This window comes from Carassius gibelio, chromosome B2 (assembly GCF_023724105.1).
Source record: "Carassius gibelio isolate Cgi1373 ecotype wild population from Czech Republic chromosome B2, carGib1.2-hapl.c, whole genome shotgun sequence".
Taxonomy (NCBI): Eukaryota; Metazoa; Chordata; class Actinopteri; order Cypriniformes; family Cyprinidae; genus Carassius; species Carassius gibelio.
Window position 1 is genome coordinate 3,819,607 of NC_068397.1, and position 26,107 is coordinate 3,845,713.

General features: G+C 37.8%; 1 protein-coding gene and 1 long non-coding RNA gene across 2 annotated transcripts in view; one reads left to right on the plus strand and one right to left on the minus strand.

Moving 5' to 3' along the window:
• Positions 1-16,797: 16,797 nt before the first annotated feature.
• Positions 16,798-20,357, minus strand: LOC127950979 (uncharacterized). The gene is made up of 3 exons (XR_008152565.1): positions 20,010-20,357; positions 19,358-19,409; positions 16,798-17,919 (listed from the first exon to the last, which is right to left on the minus strand). It is a non-coding gene; the product is annotated as an uncharacterized LOC127950979 (long non-coding RNA).
• A 2,165-nt stretch (positions 20,358-22,522) lies between these two features.
• Positions 22,523-26,107, plus strand: part of LOC127950965 (GREB1-like protein) — a 52,170-nt gene continuing 48,585 nt past the window's right edge. The window contains exon 1 of the mRNA XM_052548439.1: positions 22,523-22,620. The gene's annotated coding sequence lies outside the window, so the exon portion shown is untranslated. The remainder of the gene's footprint in view (positions 22,621-26,107) is intronic.

A 26,107-nucleotide genomic window follows, 5' to 3' on the forward strand; every position in this document is an offset into this window, starting at 1 on the left:
TGTCTAATGGTCTTTTTGGGAAGGCCGGTGAGGAGCCCATTACAATAGTCCACCCTGCTGGTGATAAAGGCATGAACAAGTTTCTCCAAGTCTTGGCTGGAAACAAACATCTAATTCCTGCAATGTTTTTTTAAATGATAGTATGCTGATTTAGTTACTGCTTTGACATGACTACTGAAACTAAGGTCTGTCTCCAGAATCACACCAAGATTCCTGACTTGATTTTTAGTTGTTTGACCCCTAGAGTCAAGGTATGCATTCACCTTAAACACTTCATCTTTGTTTCCAAATGCAATGACAGGTTGACGATTTTAGGTGCTGCACTATGTCTTCCAGAATTTTGCTATCAATTGCTTAAAAAATAGACATAATATCTTTTTGATGTTGTGGCCGAATATGTCTGACCTCTGCATTACTTGAGGATGTGCTAATCGCCTTCCTGATATTTATGATCTTCTCAGAAAAGAAGGATGCAAACTCATTGCATTTGCTGTCTGAGAGCATATCACTGGGAATCTGACTTGGGCGGTTTGTCAGTCTCTCAACAGTGGCAAAAAGAGAACGGGTGCTATTTAAGTTACTGTTTATAAGGTTTGAGAAGAAATTCTGTCTAGCTGTGGCTAGTTTCACATTAAAAGCATGAAGGAAGTCTTTATAGATGCTATAGTGAATTTCAAGTTTCGTCTTCCTCCACATCCGCTCGGCTTTTCTGCATTGTCTTTTCATAGTCTGAACTGCTGTTGATCTTCTCCAAACTGATTTCTGTCTGTTTGTTTTCTTACTGACTATTATTGGTGCAATATCATCAATAACATTCTTAACTTTTGAGTTGAAGGAATCAAGGAGAGTATCAACAGAGTCTGCAGAAATGCTTGGTGTTAAAGATATAGCCTCCATAAATAGTACACTTGTGTTCTCGTTTATGCATCTCCTTCTGACAGAGACAGATCTAGATTCAGTTGTAACAAACATCAAAATATCAAAGAAAATACAGAAGTGATCAGATAGTGCTATGTCCTTAATAACAATGGATGAAATGTTTAGACCCCTACTGATGATTAGATCCAGAGTGTGTCCACCTTTGTGTGTGGATCCATGCACATGCTGAGTCCAGTCAAAAGTGTTTAGAACTGTTATCATTTCTTTTGTAGTTTTGTTTTCTGCATTATCTATGTGAAAAATAAAATCCCCTGCAATAGCAAAACAGTCAAACTCTGAGGAAATTATTGATAACATTTCTGTGACCTCTTCAACAAAGGCTGGAGAGTATTTTGGAGGCCTGTAAATAAAAATAAACAGGATGCGTGGAGCACCTTTCAGCACAATCCCTAGATATTCAAAAGACAAGTACTGACCAAATGACACTTGCTTGCATCAATAGACATCTTTAAATAGAGCAGCTACACCCCCACCTCTCCTAACAGTCCTGCAAACACTCATGTAAGTAAAGTTAGGAGGGGCTGCTTCATTTAGGACTGTTGCACTGCAGCTGTCTTCAAGCCATGTTTCATTTAGAAACATAAAATCCAGATTGTTTGTGGTTATAAAGTAATTGATTGGAAAATTTATTTTTTAGTGAGCGAATGTTTAAAGATGCTAACTTAATGGCAGTGCTTTGTGTCTTTACATCAATCTTAGTTTGATGCATAATAGGCCGCAGATTAGATGAGTTTGCCCTTTGGCTTGAGAAGGCCTTAGACTTTCTATCACGTGATAAAACTGAAATAGAGAAAGCTACAGGCACACTGGGTTCCCGCTTATTCAGTAGGCATTTGTGAATGTTGCTGTTATTATAGCGGGGACCCGACACATATAACTGAGAGCTGCTATCAGTTGTTTGGAGAAGCTGGAGAGAGTGATAATGTGTCTGGTGAGATGGGCTGTGTCTCTGGTGTTTCGGTGGCTGTGATGTGTTGTTCTGGCTTCCCTGGCTGATTTCCAGCAAGTCATCCCTTGGTGTTGAATCTTGTAGCTGTTTTGATACATCACAGTCAGTCTGTGAGGAGCTCTGTGGGCAGGGCTCGGCCGGGATATTGTCTATCAGCAGTGATTGTTTTGGCTGCATGGTGTTATCAGTGTCCTTGTGGGATATGTCAACCACATGATGACTCGGACCTGGTGTGTGTGTGCTGAATGGATTGACACACTCTGCTGAAGGATGACGGAGGGAAAAGTAGATATTGGCTGTGTCCAAATTCAGGGTCTCCTTAGGATCCTTCCTACCCGGTTGAAAGAGGAGGGGTCCTCCGACGACCGCAAAACCCGGAAGTCGGTGTTTGTGAATTTGGACAGCCTACCCTTCTTTCAGTTCCCTCCCTTACCCGTTGCTCATGTCCTGTTGCCTAGAAACCATGACAGCGCTAAGCAAGAAGCGGGAAAATGGACAAACAAAGAGTTATTCTCCTCATTTTAATTCTTTTGGAAGAAATAAAGCAATTAAATAAATTAAATACTTTATTGGCTTGTTGTCGGAGAGTTTTTTTATATCAGACTACAAGACAGTCATATCCAGGTAAGCCATTATAGCCTATTTTTATTTATGTTTTAAAACAAAATACCTAACTAGACCACTGAAAAAATATTTTTTTTTTGAAAAGCCAGTTTTTAAAAAACGTACATCGAAAAGCATACTCCTCTCCCACTCCGCTACCGCTCACTTCATCCGCCATTACGCTCTGCCGAAAATAATTATGGGATAGGTAGGACGGGAAAGGATCCACCACACCCATCCTTCCAATTCGGGGAAAAGGAAGACGTATTTGTTCAGTCCAAGCATCCATGAAAACATATTTGTTCCCCTTGCTGGGAGTGGTCCACTGATTAACTTTGAGTCTTTGAAGTTTTTCAAAGAGTTCACTGAAGTCCTTCTTAAGGAGTTCTGACTGCTCTTTCTGAATATCATTCTTTCCCACATGGATGATGATTCGATTTGCAGTCTTGTGCTTCATCAGAATGTTCTGAAGTTCCTTGTCCACATCAGAGACGGCTGCTTGAGGAAGGCAGCATGTTGTTGTAGTCCTGCTATGGATGTTTCTGATAACAGAGTCACCCACTATCAGAGTCCTGGGCTCGGCTACGCTCTGAGCTGAATGATGCTGTCTGCTCGACCTTGAGCGCCTGTAAGTAGTGGTGTTAGCTGATGGCTGATCCAAAAGATGTTTAATCACATTTGGGGATTCCTCACCCACATTCATTAATGCTTCAAATCTGTTCTCAAGATGTGTAGGGGGTGGTTGAATAACAGTATTTACAAGCCTTGTCATAGTCAAATTTGGGGTAGAGGAAGCTGCGGCAGCAATACGAGAAACTTGTGACAATCTGATGTCTCGTGTTCCTTTGGGTCTCACTCCCTGTTTGTGCCATCGGTTAGTGTGATTCGGCTTGTTCCTCTACACTTGGTATAAACTGTTGAGATTCAGAATTTATCTCTCTTCTGTTTGAATGTAGGCAGTTGTTTTCCCATCTCAGGAATGTAAGCTGCTGGCAGTGGGAGGCAAAGTTTTCTTTTTGTAGTATTATTCAAGTCCCAAAGAGTATTTAGTTTTAGCGTTTGTGCCAAAAATCTGTTGTTTGAGCACTGTGCTGATCTGCTGATGTAGAAATCTTAGAAAAATCTGAAAAAAGTACAGAAATAAAAAGCAAAGCGCAGAGCAGTAAGCTAGAACGTCCGAACGGTAGCAAAGCCTGAAGCACTCATAGCTCCCTCACTCAGGTAGTTCCTCACTTTCTACCATTCACTTCAAGACCTGCTTTATGTAAGAATGTCATAATTGCTGAGATGGTAGAGAAATTGAAGGCGAAAGATTGACCAGCTGAACCTGGAGATGTGGAGTGTGATGTATGTACTGGGAAGAACTATGTGTGGAGTGTCTGAACTCTTACTGTCAAACTCATCTTAAACAACAAGAGACTCTCTTTAAAGACAGGAAACACAATCTGATGGATCCCATTAGACGTGAGATGATGTGCCCGAAACACAACAAACAGCTGGAAATGTACTGTCGTACTGACCAGCAATTCATTTGTTATCCATGTTTAATGGATGAACCATGACACAGTAACAGCTGAAGCAGAAATGACAGAGAAACAGGTATGAACTGAAATTAGACTCTAATGTGCTAATGTTTAATGGGTCATTCCTTTTATAAAGTGACTTTTTTGTCCCAATGATTTATTTAACCATATTTTCTCTAAAATTAGACACATATTTATAAGATATGGCTTAAATTGTATATTTAGGTCTTTTTTATCACTTAAACAGGGATAATAGAAATTATAAAACTACTATTTTGTTTTTTACACATCTTTTCATTGATATACTGTATGCATTCAGTTTTATTATGTCCTCAGGACAAAGTAATCAACTTACACAAGAAATATAAACCATAAAATTATATATATATAAAAAAAATAATAATAATAAAATTAGTTTCATGTTGTAGACTAGGCTAAGCTGTCTCTAATCATACTTATAAATCAAGTGAAAATATTTGAATATATTGTGAATATATTTTTTCACAATTTTCTTATATTACCGTGTCCCTGAAGTCATCTTCCACCCTGTTAGTACATACTCTCTCGCCTTCTAAAACCGGCTGCAATTTCAATGAGACCATTTTATAAAAGTGACATAATTTATTTTCCCCACAGGAATTTATCTGTACAAACTGATGTAAGCTACAGCTCTCACTCCTAACTTTTTATTTGTTTTTGAAATGTTATCCTGCTTGTCCCACCCTTAAAGTTCCACCCTGTTACAGTACATTACAAAAAAAACAAATCTGACATAGTTATAAAAGTTCTGTTAATTTGTAGAAGGTTAGCTAGCAATGTGTGTGTGTATATGTGTGTGTATATATATAAGAACCTCTTAAGCTCCCAGGTCACTGGTACAGAACTCAATCTCGGAGGTAAAAAAAAAAAAAAAAAAACACCCACTAGGCTGAGCCTGGAATTATTACAATATTTAATACAATTAAAGCAGCATCCATTTTTCCATCAGAATTAATAAAAAACACAAAAGATGCCTTCACTGTCCATTTCTGTTTCTTCTTGTGACTGTTTTTGTTTTTGTTTGTTAATCTAGTTAACCCAAATGATTTATAACATCTTTATTTTTAATCAAATATAAATAATACATAATTTATTAATGTCTCTCCTCTCTATTTCTCTAGACATTTGAACAGATAATCGTTTTGCCACCATGATTTATTGTGATAAGGAACCACATAGCTATTTTTTTGTGTCCCTCCCCCAAAAGAAATGGTTTATTTATTTCTTTTATTAAATTTTTTATTAAATTTTTTTATATCATTTTGAAACAATATTATATAGGTGCAATTTCGCACATTACAGATTGGAAACAATGCAGGACAATGACGGAAAGCTTGTCCACCGTTAACGAACCTGTTAACACTGGTGTTCCACCCTGTTGTTCTCCTTTCCACCCTGTTAGACAAGTCATTTTAAATAATAATTTCAAAGCAACATTAAATTTTTTGCCATACTTTTGTCTTATTATATGAGGTGGGGAGCACTAACAGCTTACATGTTTTGAGCAATTTTTTATTATTATTTACAACGCTATTGGCAAGAATTGGCACAAAAAGTACCTGTTCTTAATAATTAAGACATATTCTATTCATCAATAATAGTTTTGTTATTGTTTTTAAAATAAAAACAAATAATAAGATAGCCTAAAGGAAATATACTATCCGAGAAAAGCTCATTATTGTTTAACATTTACATTATTAACATGTTGTGATAACTATCTATATGTCCCTAACAGTGTGGAATATTTTCATGGCCATGCAGTGTCTGAACAATCTACCCATAATTATTATTTTTTGAGTCCCTGAGCTTGACCAACATCCATTCCTAATAGTTAAACATTTCACTATTTTGGTAGAATACAAAAAACATAAAAATCATGTAACTTTTTTTCCAACACTTATGAAGCCAAAATGTTACCGCATACCAGGAATGACCCACATGCTAATAATAATGCTAAAATATAGCTGCAAGCAGCAATTAAGGGGGCACCAAAACAACTGGCACAATGAGTAATTAAAGACATTTTAGGATGATTTTATTCAAAAATCATAAATAAAACGTCTCAGGTTATGAATGTAACCATGGTTCCCTGAGAGGGAACGAGACACTGCGTCCTCTGAAGGGACACTATGGGGAACACCTCGTCGTGACCCATGTCTGAGCCAAAGACCTAAGCTACATACCCAACTTACCTGAAGGGCCTCGGCCCGGGGTAGAGCTGAAGGCTTGGAATCACGAAAGATTCCTTTAAAGGGATACGGCTAAGAACCTAGCACTGTTTATTACCAAGTCTTGCCTGTCACAAAGGAGGGGCTCTCGTGGCACCTCCGATAGAGCAGCTCGTAGATGGAATGGCCCGGGAGCAGAGCAATTGGAGGACGGAACGTACAGATGAAGCCTCGGCCACGCCTGTACCATGGCTTCCAGCCCCAATGGAGCTGGATGAGTCAGAGGAAGCCAGAGGGGATAGTGCGACGCTCTCTTGAGCCGCAAAACCGATCCACCCAGGTCTGGCCAACCTCTCTAATTCTGCTTCAACACCTTGGTGCGAAGGCGCCATTCCCCGAGCCTCAGCCCCTGCCTCAGCAGGATGTCTGCTCTCACAGTGCGTCTCAAAACATTATGTAGTACTGGAGCGCTCTGAGGAAAAAAACGAGAATTCAGTCTACCATGAGAGGAGGACTCCGAGCTCTGAGCAGCATGCTCATAGGCGACCCATTTTGAAAAGGGGAGCGCTGCTAAACTACCGCGAGAATTGCCCACACAGCCCCCCATGTTGAGGGGTGGTGCTTGAGGTGTATAACAAATACACAATGGTTGAATGAAGCCCAAGGAACCCCGGGCTAATCATCTTAAGAAAGGGAATGAAGTGCAGCGTGTAACCCTTACCGTACAGGATTCCAGAAAGTGCGCAGAGCCTTGCGTGTACACTTACCACTTATGTGGATTTCAGACAGTGCGCAAAGCGTTAACATGCACACTGACCGCCATGTGGTTTTGAGAAAGTACACAGGCTTAGCGTGTGTACTGAAAAGTTTCCTGACAACCACTGTATGAGGGAGCTCACCTTCAGAGAGACCTGGTGAAGCCTACTATCTGAAAAACCACAATATGCTATTTGGTGGAAACGCACAGTATGTGGGAGCTAAATCTCCAGGGAGGCCTGGTGAGGCCTACTACCTGATAACCACAATATGTGGGAGTCCACACAGCCCCTCATGTTGAGGGAAGCGATGCTTGGGGTGTGTAACAAATACACACTGGTTGAATGAAGCCCATGGACCCCATCTTCAGAAAGGGAACCAAGCAGAGCGCGTAACCCCTACCGTACATGATTTTAGAAAATTCGCAGAGCCTTGTGTGCACACGTACCACTTACGTGGATTTGAGACAGTGCGCAGAGTGTTCACGCGCACACTGACCACCATGTGGTTTTGAGAAAGTACACAGGCCCACGCGGCACGGTCGCCTGCCGAAAGCCTGTGATCATGGCCAGAGCACGAGGCTGGAACTGAGCACTGTAAAGGAAACTCACAGAGTTTGTTAGTAGACATAATACCACCAGCCACATAACACCCATAAGCAGAAAGGGTTACATACTCACCCACCCTCCTGTAGTGGAGTCCCGCTTTATGGGGCACTCCCTTTCGGTCTGGACCGTCAGTAAGGTGGTCACTATGAAAACATGACCAACCAAAACATAACAGGTCCAGGATAGGAGACTGTGATGTGAGGAACTTTCCACCTAACCCCGATCAGGTGGAGCACTGGTGGCTACAGGGGAATTAGGCAGGGGAGAAATAAAACAGAAGTTAAAAACATCCAAAAGGAAGTAACTAAATCCTAGGTATCGCTCCGATCCGGACGAGAATGCTGCCTCGTCTGAATCACATCCCTCAGACCCTGCTTACCTCTTCGTGACCCACGATTCCTCTTGCCCCTGCCCTCAGGCGGGGGAGGAGCACGAGCCGCGACACTAGCCTTCTGCGCCCGTCTTCGATCCTCAGATCGAGATGGGCCAGGAACCCTTTGTTGTTCGGGCTCTGCTGCTGCGTATGATTAACCATTTAAGCGGGATGTATCCTGGAAGGGCTTAGATGGCAAAGAGGGAGATTTTAGAGATGATGTTCCCCCACTGAGAGATCGCTAGCCAGCATCTCTTCTACAGGGGCATCCTCTCATAGCCATTCTCGTGCATGCCATCGATATCAGCATAACTCGTATGCTGAAACCCATGGATGCGAGAGAAAAATGGCCTCTTCCATTCCTTTTCGACTTCTGCATGTAAGTCAGGCAAGAATGGGAGGCTCACCTGGGCTGGCGGGCTATGGTCAGATAAATAATGCTCATCGAGGCTACCTCGCGACGTTGCCTTTCTGGCACACTTACATGGCAAGTTTATTTATTTATTTTTTTCTAATTTTGCCGCGGCGTGATGCATAACCTCTAACAGCTCCCCATACGCAGAGCAGGAGAAATGAGCGGCTCAGCCTCAGCTTCTTCGCCACTCTCAAATATCTCGTGCTCTTTCTGGGTAGATCCCAGCAGAGCACTAACTTCAGTGTCAGAATGGGTTAATGACAACACATCTTCCTCCCGAAGTTCGCTCTCGTTTGCCTCCGGAGAATGTGAGAGGAAAAGTCCCTCTCTACACTCCTCAGCGAGATCCACCTGTGATCCCCATGAGCTCATTCTCCTCCGTGCATCGGCAACGGCGGGTCCTGAGCCGCGAGATCCAGATGACAAACGAGAGCGGAGCTTTTTCACAGAAAAACGCTCACAGTGCGCGCAGAGCTCTTCGCCCAAACAAGAGACGCAAAGACTGTGTGTGTCATCAGGTGTCAAATAACGCTGACATGGATGCACACACTGTTTAAACGCCTTGCTAGTGGATGCCATGATAACAATAATAGATCGCTCTTACCTTTCTGGTCGTTTCTCAGATACACGCTTCAAACAAAACAGTCAATGAAGATGAAGAAGACGAGGTGTTCCCCATAGTGTCCCTTCAGAGTACGCAGTTCGAAGTTCCCTTGACAGGGAACCACTATTAATATGACTAGTTTATTCACTAGTTTAATGGTTTATCACTTATAAAATTGACTTGGGGTGTTCATTGCAAGGTGACAATGACACACAAAGTTTGGCATCATGTCATGAAATTCCATGATTCGTTAAACACAAACTGTTTCACCTATCGACACCTATCTGAAATGACTTTGGTGAAAATCTGACCAATGGACTAGGAGTTGTTTTAAAAAAGTTTTCATTATAATTATAAACCACAAGGTGGTGCTCCCCTGATTAACTTTAGGGCATGATGCACATACCAATGCAAATGCATTTATAAAATACATCATAGCCATTTTTCATATTGCCCAACCACCAGGTGGTGCTGTGCCAAAGCTAAGCAGGTACTCTCAGGTCATGGTTATAACATACACAAAGTTTGGTCTCGATAAAAGCATTGTGGAGATATAGTCTCAGAAACCTTTTTAAAAAAATTTAATGACAGAGTGCCGTTGAATTATCTTGAGCCAAGAAATCAGAGCAAAATAACATTGTTATCCTTATGGTTAAGAAATTATTAGCATAAATGTGAGTGCAAATTTGAACTGTTGGTGGCGCTAGAATGTCTGAGTTAGAGATTCCAAAACTGCTGTTTTTGTATAGTTGAGACTGTCCTCTCTCTGTATGCCAATTTCATATTGGATAGTGATCTTTTGATGGACAGGTGCTCTCTGACCGGGGAGTACAGACACCACTCAGTGGCGCGCATATTGGAAAGCTTAGTTCTAACGAGCTGATTATCTGAATCTAGTGTGTTAACAAAGAGAGACATACAAAATGTGCAGAGCAGGGGGATGCGAGGACTGGAATTGAGAACTGCTGTCATGGACACTTCAGCAGTTTGCAGTGATAGTGCAAGGAGCCCGGGTGGGGCCGGCAAAGCAGGAGGTCAGGGATGGAGCCAGCAGAGCAGGAGAGCACCACAGCAGATCTCCATAGTAGAGCAGATGACCACCACAGGACTGGAGTGGGTTCATGAGAGGACTCTGAAGGCTCCCGCACTGGAGCGGCTCTGGAGTGGACTTTGAGGGCTCCTGGATTGGCTCTGTGGCTCTGTAGTAAAAAGACAACTGATCAGTGTTTGTTCATGTTTTTGCTGATGTTAACATGATGTAGCAGTGTATGACTAGGGTCAAGATGTGGGGTGATGACGTCATCATTTCAGAAAATATACAGTTTCACTGTCTAAATGAAAATGCAAGGACTGCGTTTTCTGATTTATCCACTCTGGGACCCAGTTTCAAAAAATATTGGTTTCTGTGTAGATGAAATGCCTATCTGATACCAAATTCATACGTATACAGCGAAACGTGTCTCCATGTGGACGGGGCCTGAGTGAACAGTGAGGGGAATTAACTAGGCTTATGACTATGGAGCCAAAAGAGTCTCAATAAAGATAAATGCACACACTACATTCACATATGCACACATAGGATTCATACATGCATGCACATAATTCATAAATACACACAAGATACACAAATACCAATTCTGGGAAGTCTCAAAATTCACACAAATGCAGTGAAGTTCACAGACCACAAGCAGTTTGTAAATCAAGATATATGTGTGTGTTCAACAGAAATACATTTCTGAATCTTGTCCTGTGCATTTGTGAATCTTGAGTGCATTTGTAAATGTTGTTTGCATTTCTGAATTGTGTGTGTATTTCTGAATTTTGTGTGCATTTCTGAATTTTGTATGCATTTGTGAATCTTCTGTGCTTTTTACATTTTGTGTGTGCATTTGTGAATTTTGTGCGCATTTGTGTATCCTGTGTGTGCATATATGAATCCTGTGTGTGCAAATGTGAATGTAGTGTGTGCATTTATCTTTATTGAGACTCTTTTGGCTCCATATATGACACACAGTTGGAAACAATGAGACCTGATATACAGAGAAAAGGGAAATGAATGGCAAATGAAGTCCACAAACAATGGGCAATGAGCTGGGTGGAGTGCCCTCTGGTGGCTGTCACAGGCACTCCAGCAGATGGCTGTGACAGAATCATGTTTGTGAAAATATTTATACTAATTTTTCTTTTCTTCTGATATTTAGATGTTTCAGTACATCACTGCTCCTCCTGAATCAACAGACTTATGCAACATTACTGTCAGTTCTTTCTTCTCTTTTCATGATGTGATTAATTTAGTCTCTCAAATGAAGGAAAAACTAGAGGGTTTCTGTAAAGAAGAGGTAGAAAAGATCTTTGATAGAGGTTAAGTATCTGTAGCAGACATTAATTTACTCTTAAAAATAACTCTGACATTATACAAGTACATCATACTAATATATATATATATATTTAAAAATCATAATTATCCTAATTTTGTCTGTTTTCTGTAGTAATGTGCATTGATATGACCACCAATAAACCAATGAGGACCAGGGAACAGCTCCTTCAGTGTAAGGATTTATTAAGCACACACACACACACACACACACATACAGTATACATGCAAAAGCCACATTGTCCATAGATTTATATTTTAACAAGCTGTCGTACATGAGCAAAGCTTTAAAAAAAATGGAATTCTAAATTCTGTTATTATTTACTCATCCTCCAATCGCAAACCCATATAACTTTTAATTTCTTCCGTAAAATTCAAAAAGACCTACGTCTGTGGTAAATACAAACTGGCGATACTTGAATGTTTTGCTCTACAACATAAATTACACACACATTAACAAAGATTAACCTAATTGTGTTTTACCTCGATTAGATTCCTGCCAGCTCACTCTGGATTCAAACACAGTGAATCGATTCTTCCGCTAGTCTGAAGAGAACAGTGTGGCAACTTGCACAGACACATCCCAGTGTTATCCTGCCCATCCAGACAGATTTGATGCTTGCGTGCAGGGGTTGTGTAGAGAGAGTGTGTGTGGACGCTGTTATTGGGAGGTTGAGTGGAGTGGGAGGAAAAGTGTATGTATATCAGTGTCATACAAGAGCATCAGCAGGAAGCAATGGTTTGGATTTAATAATCAGTCGTTGAGTTTGTCCTGCTCTTCCTCCAGTTACGTATTCAGGCACAATAACATAAAGACCAAGCTCCCTGTGTCCTTCTACAGCGTCTCTGACACAATGAGCCTCATCCACAGAATCCAGACCACATTCACTGAGCCTCTCTATCCTGGGTTTTGGTTTAGCAGTGGATCATCAGTGAAACTGTGTATATGAGGAATGCTGCATATGTCTCCTTCACATAATCTGTAAAAATTGTGTTATAAGAATGAAGAATGCCTTAGCTAATGCATTTTGTGGGATGACACAGCCTTGTATTTAAAAATACTCTATGCAGATAATAAGACCTTTTAAAAATGTTAAAGCAAACATATTTTAGTAGTTACATTTATGTTCATGCGATTCTGCTGTTACATTAATCTTATCCCAAACCCCAGCAGTGGGCACTCTCACTGTTTAGTCCACATTCCTCCCACATATAATACAGTAATTGACTTAATTTTGGTATCACTTTGTGTTTGGGTCAGTATCACTGTGGGTGCCTTTTGGTGTCCTGTACATAAATAACTCATTTGCCATGATAACATAAAAATGACAAAAGTTTTTATATTCATAACAAAAGCATTGCTTGGCTTTTTAGATTTCTAGATTTTTTGTGTAAGAGGATGCATGTTATTTTGCTATATGTCCCATGCACCACTCATTAAATTTGAATGATAGTAGAATATTGGCAAAACTATAAAATATTTTGTTAAATAACAGATTACTCAGTTTGAGTGTTTTGATAATTTGGTCCTAAAAACTATATTTTTATTTAATAAAAAAGAAGAGTTTGTCCATGTCTATTGAATGGTTCTCCACCCTGTTGTTTTGGGGAATCCGCCCCTTTAAGAAAAGGCCAGCCCCTTTAGTGACATAAGGACAACAATTTTTTGTCTCTTCAGTGGAGGGAATTTCAATTACTGAGGTGATTAAGTTAGTGGCTTTTCAATTGACAAATTTTCTTTGTATGAGTTTGCTTACTTGCTTTGCCAAAGCTTAACATGTCCACCCTGTTGGCAAAAAGTGATTAAATACAATATAAATATACAAAATTCTCTTCAACAACCAGATTAACTATTTAGCTAGTCACAGTCTGTTGTAAGCTAATATGCTGATTGAAGCTCAAAATGACATAGCATTCATTTGTAGTTAATATTGCAACAAGCTAAAATGAATGTGGGGGTATATCAGTGTGATTGAGGATGTAATTATGTTATTTATTTTTATTTGAATGTTTCTTAACCATTTCATATTTTGTTCTGCTTTTGTTTCCACCCCGTCATGTGATGGTCCACCCTGTCATCTTGATATTTTACAATAATCTTTGAAATAATAATTCAATCATATCTATGTAATCCAATGTGTTCAATAACTAGAAGTTTCTTTAAAAACACATGGTTTACATGAAATATTTTATGTATTTATAATTTTAAAGCAAAAAGATAACCCTGCTTAAGAAAGAGACATCATACCTTTTTCACCTATTTCAAACTTCTTTGTGCGCTTGCATCCATAATTAAGACTAAGCCACTGACATTCACATAATTATTTTGTTTAGTGCACAGTTTTTATTCATTTATTCATTTTCCATAATAAAGCACAGTTCACAGCTTTGTAAAGTCCTCAAAAACATTCCACTGTGTTAAAGAAATGACCACTGAAGGAGAACGCCAAAAAGTCAAAATTGTATACATTCTTGTGCTGCCACAGAGAATGAAATGTTTGGTCTAACAAATCCTTCTCCTCATAAACCGCAAGTTTATCCATAAAATATTCAAACAATTTTGGCTGCAGATATTTGACTTGCTCTCTGCTTAAGGAACTGGCTTCAGCTTGAGTTCTGGTTTCAATTACCATTTCCAAAGATTACTGACGCACAGTAGATGTTTATATAAAGCAAAATAAATAAATGAAGGTGGAGTTGGAAAGATGGTAATTCGACAGAGTGAGAAGCAGCTGACTGCACTTCAATTATTTGAAAGATTACGTGCTTGCTGCTCCCAAATTAACCTTCGTTAAATTAGAGGCAAGTTTTACCATTTTTGTTAATATTCTCAATCAATTGCATAGACCTGAAATTTGCTTCAATTAAAATATTACACCTACAGGAATAATGTTCTTTGCCAAGTCCTTTCCTTCTGTGCCGTGTGAGCTCCAATCCTGCCTGGACCCTCTGGGTAACTTATGTTGCCATTTATAGTTTTAACATTCAATTAAAAGACTTTCTGCATTCTGCATGTGAGTCCTTTCCCTTTCCTAAACTCTGCATGTGACACCTGGCCATTAGAAGACTCTTCCCACCTCCCATCTTTTAGGGATCAGATGACCCGGCTTGTCTAATGACAGCAGAAACTCAGCCTTTTATTATCCTTTTATTTTATCCTGTCCTTTTATTATCCTGGAGCTCATGTTGAGAGATCGATGTTATTCTCCCCTTAAACTGTCTCGCCCTGTCAAATAGTATTTCATTTTCACACTTACATGGGTCACAAAAATCAGAATTTAGCTCTTTGTGTGTTCTTATTGGTCGATTGTGTGCAATCGCCGTAATATTTTATTTTTAAAAGCTATAAAACAAGAATAAATTTGTTTGTTGTGAGCTTGTGACTCCTGTTCGGAGCAGTGATTTATCTCTGTCTTTCTCACTTATCTCTGTCCAGACATCGATTATTAATGAGCCCTGACCCGGTAATAATCAGATATGTTGGTTTAGCTTGTCAGTGTGAATTAAATCCATAGACAGTAAAAGAAATGGACACAGCGACCCCATTGGAACTCAATTGAGACAAGTGAAGCCCTTTTTTAGCGTTTTTTAGCACTTCCGTTTCTGACGCGCAGACTCAAACGAAGCTTGACGATGTCAGCAACCTGTCTGACAGATGTAAATCTTCTAGTAGCTGTGCTTGCAAACTGCCATCGTTAATCTTGCAGAGACGGGAAGTTATGTGTCGTGAGTGAGCAGGAGTAAGTATTCTGATTAATTATTTTGTATAGTATTTTAAAATGTAACGCCAGTATGCCATATTAAGTTAATTGCCTGCGAGCTTCTCCTCCTGTCTGTACGGTAATGTGATAGAGAGTCAGTGGTTATGACGCAATCGTTAGCCTATTTTTAACAAAAACTGTTTATACGGGGCCATAATGTAACATAGAAGGTAATGGAGCTCTTTATACATTGTCGTGTATCTTTAGAAATAAATAATGGGCAAACGGAGTCTTTAAACGCCTCAGATGTAAAGTTATTAGCTGTCAAAGTGACGCCAAAATGAATGGGAGTCAATGGGATGCTAACGCAAGTGAAGTTCTGCTACAAGATGGCGGCACCCGGCCGACTTCAACTTCCGGTCGACTTCCTTGCCGCCTGATTAAATCTAAGTATTTACTTGTATTTTCAACCGATTTAAAAGTGAAACTAAGGGAGACTCCTCCCTTTCAGTCCAGGAATTGCACCTGTAGAGGCGCTATTTCTCTCAGACAATGGAAGTCTCAGCACATATTCTCAAACAGACAGTTTTTTAATTTTCTGTTATCCAAACAGTGTTGTAAAGTCGTGAAACTATGCATATTTCCTCAGAATGACTTGTTATCTGTATGATAACAATGTTTTGAAGTGTTTGGAAGCTGCAATTTAAAAATAAAGGACAATTAATGATTGCCTTTTTACTGTTATTTAAAAAAATCACCACGGCAAAACCGTTCAAGCTATCCAAAACATCCATGCCCAGATTGTGGGGAATCTGAATCTCCACTATATACAGAGTTCTCCCAAAGTGACTGTACTTACCTTCCACCTTCCGTCCTCCCAGACATTGGTGGACTGGCAACAGAGGAGAAAGAACAGTCCCATGTTTCATCTTGCTGCAGCCATCCCAGATTTGGGCATGATGACCCCTGAGGCAGCTGAGACTATTGCAGCATCCCTAGAGACAGTCATACCAACTTCTTTAAGTGGTCCTGCCAGTTTCTGCCTCCATGAGTCCTTGCCATGTCATGAGCATGGGGGTCAAACACTAAACACGAAACCAAGCATTATTACTTATTAACTCACGGGGAGACTGAAACTAAAGTATCGCCACACTGGAGATGTGGAGTGTGTTGTATGTACTGGGAAGAACTATGTGTGGAGTGTCTGAACTCTTACTTTCAAGCTCATCTTAACCAACAAGAGTCAGGAAACACAATCTGATGGACCCCATTAGACGAGAGATGTTAGCCGGTCTCAGGTGATACAGCTGACCAGAGCTCAGGACGAGGCTGCAGTGAGTCCAGCTGAAGGACTCTTGTTGCAACTGGAACAGGAGATTGATGAACTGATGAGTAGAAATGCTGAACTGAAGCAGCTTTTACACACAGATGATCATCTCCATTTCCTGCAGGTACTGTAACAGAGACCTGAAACACAAGACAGCAGGGATAGTTAGTCATTTCTTAGTTTTACATTTTTTTTCAGTTTTTGATGGTTTTGTTTCAGTTTTCTGTTGATGTTCCAGTACACCGCTGCACCTCCTGAATCTACAGACTCATGCAGCATCATTGTCCATCCTTTTCTCGCCTTTCATGATGTGCTCTCTTTCTGTAAATAAACAGAAAGGATCTCTAACAGAGGTAAAATGACACATTTTATTTGGAAACTGTAGTAATTATATCTGGTGGTTTTTCCGATACACTGTAAAAAAATTATAATCTTCCCAACTCAAAATTTTCTAGTGACTGGTCACATCTAAAATTTTCAATTGGCCCAAGTGAAATTCTGTAAATGTAATTTTATCAATTGTAGCAATAGTCTGTTAACATTGGCTAAATTAGAAATAATTCGTTAAAACAATTGAAACGAAATTAGGTTACCAACCCATGTTATTGGCCCAATTAAACATTTTAAATTGTAGTAGCATTCCTTTTTAGTTTTACCTAAACTAAAAATATATTTTGGTAAATTTATATTAGTAAAGCAACTTCACTGTATTGTTTATTCCCCGTTGCCCCAAAAGAAAAAAATATATATACATTAAACACTCAAGCCATACTGCCACATTTTATTTAATACATTTGATCAAATCTACAACAGTATTGTGAAAATACCTTAAATGGTAAATACATTGAACATTTCTGCACAGTAGACCTTAGTAGATAAAAATCATGCATTTCAATTCAGGATTCCAAGATACACAAAACTCATTAGACCTTAGATCTTACATTAACAAAACCACTTTATTTTTTACACAATTATTTTAAAAACATGTATTATCAGTGTTTAGAGAAATTTCACTGACATTTTGGTATTTAGGTACTACATTTATGAAACTGCACTAACAATATAACATATTTTATTTATGCACATCCTAAGGAAGAAGATGGACTCGCATCATTGATGTCCAGAATTTAATCCATTTAATGTTTAATTCATTTAATCCATGGGATTTGTGCTTCCTGTTCTTATGAGCTGTGAATGTACGGTAACTGTTGCTACAAAATTACAATTTCAAAATGGACAATGAACCCTCTTGTGGTTTTTAAGATGTCCTCTTAAATGGTGAAGAAATGTTGATTGAGAGCAGATTTCCCTAAAATCACAAGAAAATGTGGTATTCCCCTTGTTGCCAGTCTTTGGATGTACCCTCCACAAATGTTTTTAAATCTCCAATTGTCTTGAAAATGCAAACACATTCTAGGTGTAAACATGGAAAGGAAGTTGCATTAACTGACCAATTGCAAGTTCTGTAGTGCTTGAAAATTAGGTCTTGGTGAGGTGATGAAAACTTGCAGAAGCAGCACTGCATGGACTTCCTTTAAACCTGCAAAATAAATAAATGAAAAAGCTGAAAGATGATACTTTTGCAAAAAAAAAAAAAAAGGCTTTCTAAAGATAGAGCTAAATGGGGAAAAGTTGTCAGAAAGTCTGTACAGCAACTGGAAAATATAGCCAACTGTGGACTGTGTGACCAGCATGCTGGTGATAGTCAAGTCCACACTGCTGAAAGGGCAAAAGACCCAGAGTAATATTGAGCAATTTCTGTTACATATATATATATATATATATATATATATATATATAGAAAAAAAGAGTTAGAAATCTTTAGAATAAATTAATTAGATGTACAATTATATAAAATAAAATTTGTTCAAGTTTGTAGAAATTTTCTGAGGGAGGGGTTCCCAGACTAATGCCCATTTCACACATACTCCATTTGCAGTGAGTATGTTAACCGGTTAGAGCTTTCAGACTGCAAGCGGATGCGGTCCGGCAGTGTGTTCCAGGTGCGGTATGTCTGCAGCAGTGCGGCATTTCTGCATTAAGTCTATTTTTTGCTGTGCTGGACCCACTAAATTAAAGTGACAGCACATTGTTCGCATTAAAATAAACATGTATTGACATGAAAATCTAGTAATTTCACCACAGATGCACATAATTTAAAGTCTACTCTGTTTCAAAGTCAGCACATGGCTTTTTTCCTTGGATAAAGCAAGGAAAACGACACTATACCTGGCATTTTGGTAAAAAAAAAAGTGACACAATGGTTAGCACTCATCCTTTCTTGGAGGATTTCTTGTAAAAAAGATTTTAAAACAAAAGAAAAGATGAGAATCGGCTGTTGTAAGTTTTAATTTAAAATATATCTCATTTCTAATAAATCTAGTAATTTCACCACATATGCATTTAATTTGAATATAATTTATAACTCTACTCTGTTCCAAAGTCATGTGCACAATATGGCGTATCTCAATGGGATGCAAGCTGCACAAGTGATCTTTCGTGCGTATCTCTATGCCATATCGTGTAATTTGACCTCACTTACCAGAAGTGATGGTGTGGGGACGGCTGATTTGAGGTAAAATGTGATATAAATACTGTCACTGACACATTGATGTCTGACAAGAAATGATCGGTTTGTGTGAGAAACCCAACAGTATTTAATTATTATTTAACAGATTGCTATTAATAAATAGTGATTTAATTAACATTACTAATTCTGAGCTTTATAGCTTGCCATACATGTATTGCAACACGCACATAAGCACTGCAGACGGAGTATGTGTCAAACGGGTGTAACACAAATTGGCCAACCACTTTGTAAATTATGTAGCCTGAATTACAGTGTCACAAATTTTAGAAGCATCTCATGGCGGCTCTCAATAAAGCAATTTAACACAATTGAAATATCACAAGAGCTAAGGGTATTTGACACGAATATGGTATGAACAAATATGCAATAAAAACTTTTAAATACTCACTGTGAAAGTCGTAACATTAGTCGTTCCGTTGAGTCAGACCTAGGATGTTTGGCTACATTGAGAGAAAAAAAAAAGTTATAACAGAAACATATTACTAATAGCTAGTGTCTCATACATTTATCATAATCACAATATAGTTTGATAAAATTATTTAGTTCAATAAATAGTAAATGAGATATTAGTATTGGACTAAATTATTTTATAAAAGGCTATCAAACCAAGGCGTGAATTCAATGTTATTTTGCAAAATACAATGTTATGTAGGCTAAGGAAAATATTGTAGACACACAGACTCTTCATAGTTGTGAAATTGCTGTTTGTTTTGCACCGGCAGTGATGGGGTTAACAAAGTAAGTTCGGAGCATATATCGGAGGGCCGGGACAGTGTTCATCTCACAGACTGTCTTCGTTCTGATTAAAAGTTCGGAAATAAAGCTTCCTTGTCTGTCATTTTTCAGACATTACAATATACTATGTCCTCAAGTAAAACATTCGGAGAGTCGTTAATGCGTTTAACCTTACCCAATGTTAGTGTAATGGCCGCGGTAGTGTAACATTAATGCCCATGTTTTACGGTTTTATGCTGAAACATTGAGACCTGCACTTGGTTTGACGTAAACAAGACTTAATAAATTCATATTTCAGTACTCACCATAACTTAAATGAAGAAAAATCTGTTTGGAAATGATGTCTGAACTTCTGTCGTCGTACTTCAGCATCGACTCCTCAGTCTCCTCATCTCTCCCGCGCAGATATATTTGAATCCACTAAGTTATACCATTACCAACGGTTTCTCTCAGGTGCGTTTTTTTCTCCGCAAGGCTTGTTCAGCAAACACAGATATTTCACTTTTACTTGATTAATTGGCTGAACACAATTTAATATGTTCAGAGAATATATATTTTTAATTTTACCTTTGGACCATAAGCTAAAATTACCCCAATGCATCTTTTTGTTTGGGGATAATTATTTGAAAGCAATTTGTTGAGTCAATATTTAATTGTCAGTTTGCCAAATGTTTCAAAAAATTTTTTTTTTACAGTGTAGTAACATGCACAGAAACAACTTCCACTAATGAACCCAAGCACAGTTCCTTCAGTGTAATGCATTAAAGCAAACACACACAAGTTTTTTTGTTGTTGTTGTGAAAAGTGTGTATATCTCATAGGTGTAATGGTTTTTATACTGTACAAACTGTATATTCTATGGCCCTACCCCAACCCTAACCCTCACAGGAAACTTTGTGCATTTTTACTTTCTCAAAAAACCTAATTCTGTATGATTTATAAGCGTTTTGAAAAATGGGGACATGGGTTATGTTCTCATAAGTCACCCTCTCCTTGTAATACCTGTGTCATACCCATGTCATTATACAGAGTTGTGTCCGGATATGACACAAAAACAAGAGCACACACACACACACACACACACACACACACACACATGCATGCTGGTACACCTATCATAATGAGGACTTTCTATAGACATAATACATTATATAATGAGGTAATGCTATTTTCTATCCTTTAACCTCAACCCCATCCCTTAATATATCCCTCACAGAATACCTGTATATTTACATTTTAAATATTCATTCATGCAAAATAACATAATGACTAAAATCTCTGTGTCCTCCAGATCCTTCTACAGCGTCTCTTGACACAATGAGCCTCATCCACAGAATCCAGACTACATTCTCTCTATCCTGGGTTTGGGTTTAGTAGTGGATCATCAGTGAAACTGTGTCATATAATGATGAGAGATTGTTCATGTGTTAGATCGGGAGAAAAAGTATCTTTTAGAGTCTCTTGTATGTGCAATTGAAATACAGAGTAAAATTAAATAGACTATTAGGCCTATTAATTATGTATTTTCTGGATGACACGGAAATTAAACATATTTCTTACTAAAATCATATAATTAAAGTAAATACCTTTTAATAGTTCATACAGTTTCTGAAAGCAGTTACACTTTGATCTAAACTTCCAGCAGAGAGCGCTGTATTCCCGTCTGTATGAACAATCTTAAGTGAAGTGCCACCTAATGAGAGATATATATGGGTCATTCTACAGAAACATCCACCTTTTGTATGGAAAAATGTCTTAAAATTTATTTACATTTACATGTATGCATTTAGTAGACGCTTTTATCCAAAGCGACTTACTTATTAATACCTGTAAATGACATCTTTTTTGAGCAATTATTTCAAGACCACATGTACCTTTTTTTTGTCACTGATGTTACCTTCTTTATCAATATAAAAAATATCTTATTAAATATTTTTTTTCAGCACATGTAGGCAGAGTTACAGAAGAATAATGAAAATGCAAGAAATAAGGAGATTAAGTTTTATTTATTTAATTTGAAAAAAAAAAAAGCAGTACGGTAACAAAGTAACTGCAGTGACACAATGAATCACCAGTGACATACATGAGACCTGATAAACTGATCTTCACTGGTGTTATTACCCATGAGGAAGGTAACACCGGTGACAATTTTCATGAAAAAATGCAGTTTACAAAATGCTGCTGTCAATTATATACTCTCTAATTTTTATTAGGCTATATATTTAATTTTACAATTCCCTAACAATAAATAGGTCGTACCAGTGACGTCAACTAAACGCTTAAAATGAAATTGTGAGTTAAATGAGAACTGAAAGGAATCCGTGGTCTTAACATGGGAAGTCAAGTGATGTCATCAGTGTGATTTTATTTCAAAATAACATATTTTCGTCAAACGGCAACACCAGTGACCACTATTTTCATTATATATTTTATAATATTTACTCAACATTTTGTTTTAGTATGCCGATTTATATAATATATTTGATAGTTATGAATACATTACTGTATTTTAAATATATATATATATATATATATATATATATATATATATATATATATATATATATATATATATATATATATATATATATATATAGGTTCTTTTCATTGCTATTAAAGTGAAATTACTGAACTAAAACATAGGTTCCTTGACAATTTGAAAGCATTTCCAAGTAAAGCTTCGTTCACGAATAAACAGTTTGTTCCTGTGTATTTCACGGACTGGATGTTTTTGGCAGGTGTGCACACTAAAACACAAATGGAAGCCCTACGTGACGTGACAGAACATACAGTCAGTGCTGGTGACGTCACGAGCTCCGAACGACAGGCAGTCAGCAGCGCGCGAGCCGAGCTGAAGAGAAATGCGCTGAAGCGAAGCGGAGAGAGAAGAAACCGCGCATCTGCTCAGAGAAATCGGTAAGTTACCACATATTCAAAAACTGTATTTAATATCCCCGTGCGTGATACATGTTAGGTCAAGTTTGCGTCAGGATTGATGCCAAACTAATTGAGTTCGGTTCATTCTTATGCTGCTGCTGTGGATTGACAGCTCGACTCTTCTTTCTGAGCTCGGTTTACTAAAGTGCAATGAAGCTTGATATGTCTAACTTGATCAGCATCATGTCTTTCTGAAAACACTTACTGTAGCCTACAGATGCTCACAATTTGAAAAGATAAATATTAGTACAAACTAACGCAACCGTTCCTCAAATACTATTAATGTTGTTAAACCTGTATGCTTTCTCAATGAAATAATCTTAATGTGAGTGAAATAATGCACAGTTTATAAAACGATCTTGTGTTTTGGAGTAATGTTTCAAATTAAACCAAACTGGGGGTCATAAAGTTGCTGTACAAAATAAACAGTCAAAAATAAACCCAAAAACGTAAATCATCATCATGTGATACTAGCCTGTTTTCAGGACATTTGATGTGTTTATAAATACAGCAGCTGTCATTAATATGTGGGTATGATAATAATAGGCATATTAACTATATATACTGTACAGGCCATGGGTGAGATTCAATCAGGGTTCCAATGGGTCCATAAAAAGTCTTAAATGTCTTAAAATTACTTGAATTGAATGTAAGATCCTAAAAAAATCTTAAATTGTACAAGGAAGTCTTAATTATGATTTCAAGAGGTCTTACATTTGCGCTTAAAAATCCTGCATCAATCCTGTCAGTAAGGATTTTTTTAATAATAACAAAACAAATCATTCCAAGACGAGGAATGGATTAAGATTTTTTTTGTTTTTGTCTGTAATTACTTACCGTATTATTTAAGACTGTTGAAAGCTGTGAAACTAAAGAATCAGCTTGACATAGCTGTCAAAAATTTACATAATTTTTTTTTTAACACCAAGATTTTTGGTGATTTTATTCTTGGTGAACATCATATTCTCAAAAATAAAGGTTGACTATTAGCATCGATGTTTCCACGAAGAACCTTTAACATTCATTGAACTTCCCCATTACACAAAAAGGGTCATATAGTGGAAAAACATTCTTAATATTATTAAAATATTTTTCACTCTATAAAGAAAAAAAAAGACCTGCTAACATAGAAAGGTTCTTTAGGAAACCAGAATGGATCTTATACCAGATTCCCACAAAAATTTGTGAAATTTGAGTATTTTATTGTGACTGGTCACCTTTTCATAAAATTAAACTGACAATTGTTAATCACCTTTTAGCTTTTTTCCAATTAGCCTACTTCATGTATTTGCGCTATTTAATATAAGGCCATAAAACTAATTATAAGCAAAATGATTATTATAGAAGAATTAGTATATATTGTTTAAAATAGATTTGGAATAAATATATCATATTACACCAGTACTTCTTTCACGTTTGATATGTTGTCTTATTTGAGGTTTGCAACGCAACACTGATAATGGTCTTTCTATTAAATCCTTTATCACTAGATTCAGAATTAGACTGGATCCAGTTTTGAGTTTGATCGGACTGAGCATACTGTGTGTGTCTAAGTCATGAACTGAATTATATCTTCTAGAGGTTTTAAAGTGTCAGTGGTCCTCAGGGAATCCTAGGATGCATTCCTGGTGCAGCACCTATAAACCAGTCTATCTTGACCACATTCCCATCTAAACTGGACATTCATCTGATGTCCTTCGAGGTCCCGTGACCAGAAGGTTTAAAGGCAATGTTTTGGTCACATTCCTGTGTCCTTAGTCTTTCCCACCCCCTGAACATTTCTGCTCAGTGGCCGTAGAGGTCACAGACACTTCGGAGCCTAAGTAAAAAGCCAGCTATGAGAAAGCTGGACTCCCAAACATGCATTTGGTAATGAAGCTGAAAGTACACCTCAGAAAAAAAGGCCAAACTGTCAGCTGTTGGTGCATTCATGCAGTTGACTTTGGTCTTCTTAATAAAGTCAAGGTGAATGAAAAAAATAAAGATGACCTAGCTGATGCAATACGATAAAATAAAAGTAACTTTTGGTGACGTCTTCATGAACAACATGTGTATCCAAATGTGAAATTCTAGAGTAAAGAAGATGAGGATAAAAACAAGATATCACAAGTGATGAAGTGTTGACGGCAGTCAAAAAGCAAGTTATTACAGCTTAAAGAATGATTACATCGAACAGATACTGATAAGCATTTTTATAGTTCACAATCAGATCAGTGTAAAAATCTGTATGATTTTTTCTTTTTTAAATTAGTTTTGTATGTTTTTGAAAAAAGTAATTTATTATAACCTATTAATTTTTATCAAAAACACAGTAAAAAACTAATATTGTGAAGTACTGCTACAATTTAAAATAACTGATTTCCATATTAATGTTAAAAAAAATTATTAATTGTATTTATAAAATGAATTCTTTATTAATTTATTTTATTTAAATTTTATTTAAATTGTTATTTAAATTTAGTGCTTTATTCCTGATGCAAAGCTGAATATTCAACATCATTACTTCAGTCAGTATTTCATGAAGAATATTTTTGTGGAAACTATATTTTTTGTTTTTTATGATTGTATCATCTGACAGATTTTTTTCCCCTAGCAGATAAATCTAGTAGGCAACATGGAGAAAGACATATGCTACCGACACATGTCACAATAGAAAGCTGGTTGAAAAATGTCCAAGTTGTGTTCATGTCGTTGAGCACGTGTAGCACTTTCTTTCTTCTTCTGTGTTCTGGAGAAGAAGAAGTCAAACGTTTATGATGACTAGAACGTTAAAGAAAGCAAATGTTCACTTTAAGCACAAGTGACTGCTTTATAGGTTTCTTTACTGAAGCCACATTCAGTCAAATTATTTTAAAAGCTACTTTACAAAAATGTGCTCGAAATTCAAATTCATATGATTAATTCCCAAACAGCTTAATAAAGACCAGTCCTTTACAATGGCCAGCGTGCAGGCTTCTTTAGGCAGGCCTCTCTGAGTCATGAGAGGAACCGAGGCTCAAGTGAGGTCAGGTTTTAATCATGATGGCATTGGTCTGGTATTAAGTTCTACACTCTCAATGCAATCAGGCTTTAGTGGTAATTCAATCTGGTTCCTCCTGCTTCTAATTTACCACTGGGGTGATTAGAAAGCCAGACCAACTGGCTAAGCTGCCACTTTATCAGCACGAGCTTAGAGCTTATGAAAAAGTGTGAGTCCTTGTTTGATTGGCTGAAAAGACGAGGTTTGCTGGGTGGCCTTTTGGTGCTGGAGGCATGTGCTGTTGTGTCCCCTGGCGGAGCCTTCAGGTCAGGGGTCTTGGACGGTGACCATCTGGACCTTTAGGGGGTGGTTTCCTAAGATGCTGCCTTTGTTTGCCCAAAACAATTGGAAGTTAATCTGGAGGAGATAAGAATAGCCTCTGTTACATTGCCGCCATCGGCCAGTCTTCACGTAGTGTGTGAGGAGACATCTCTTTCTGCTTCTGTC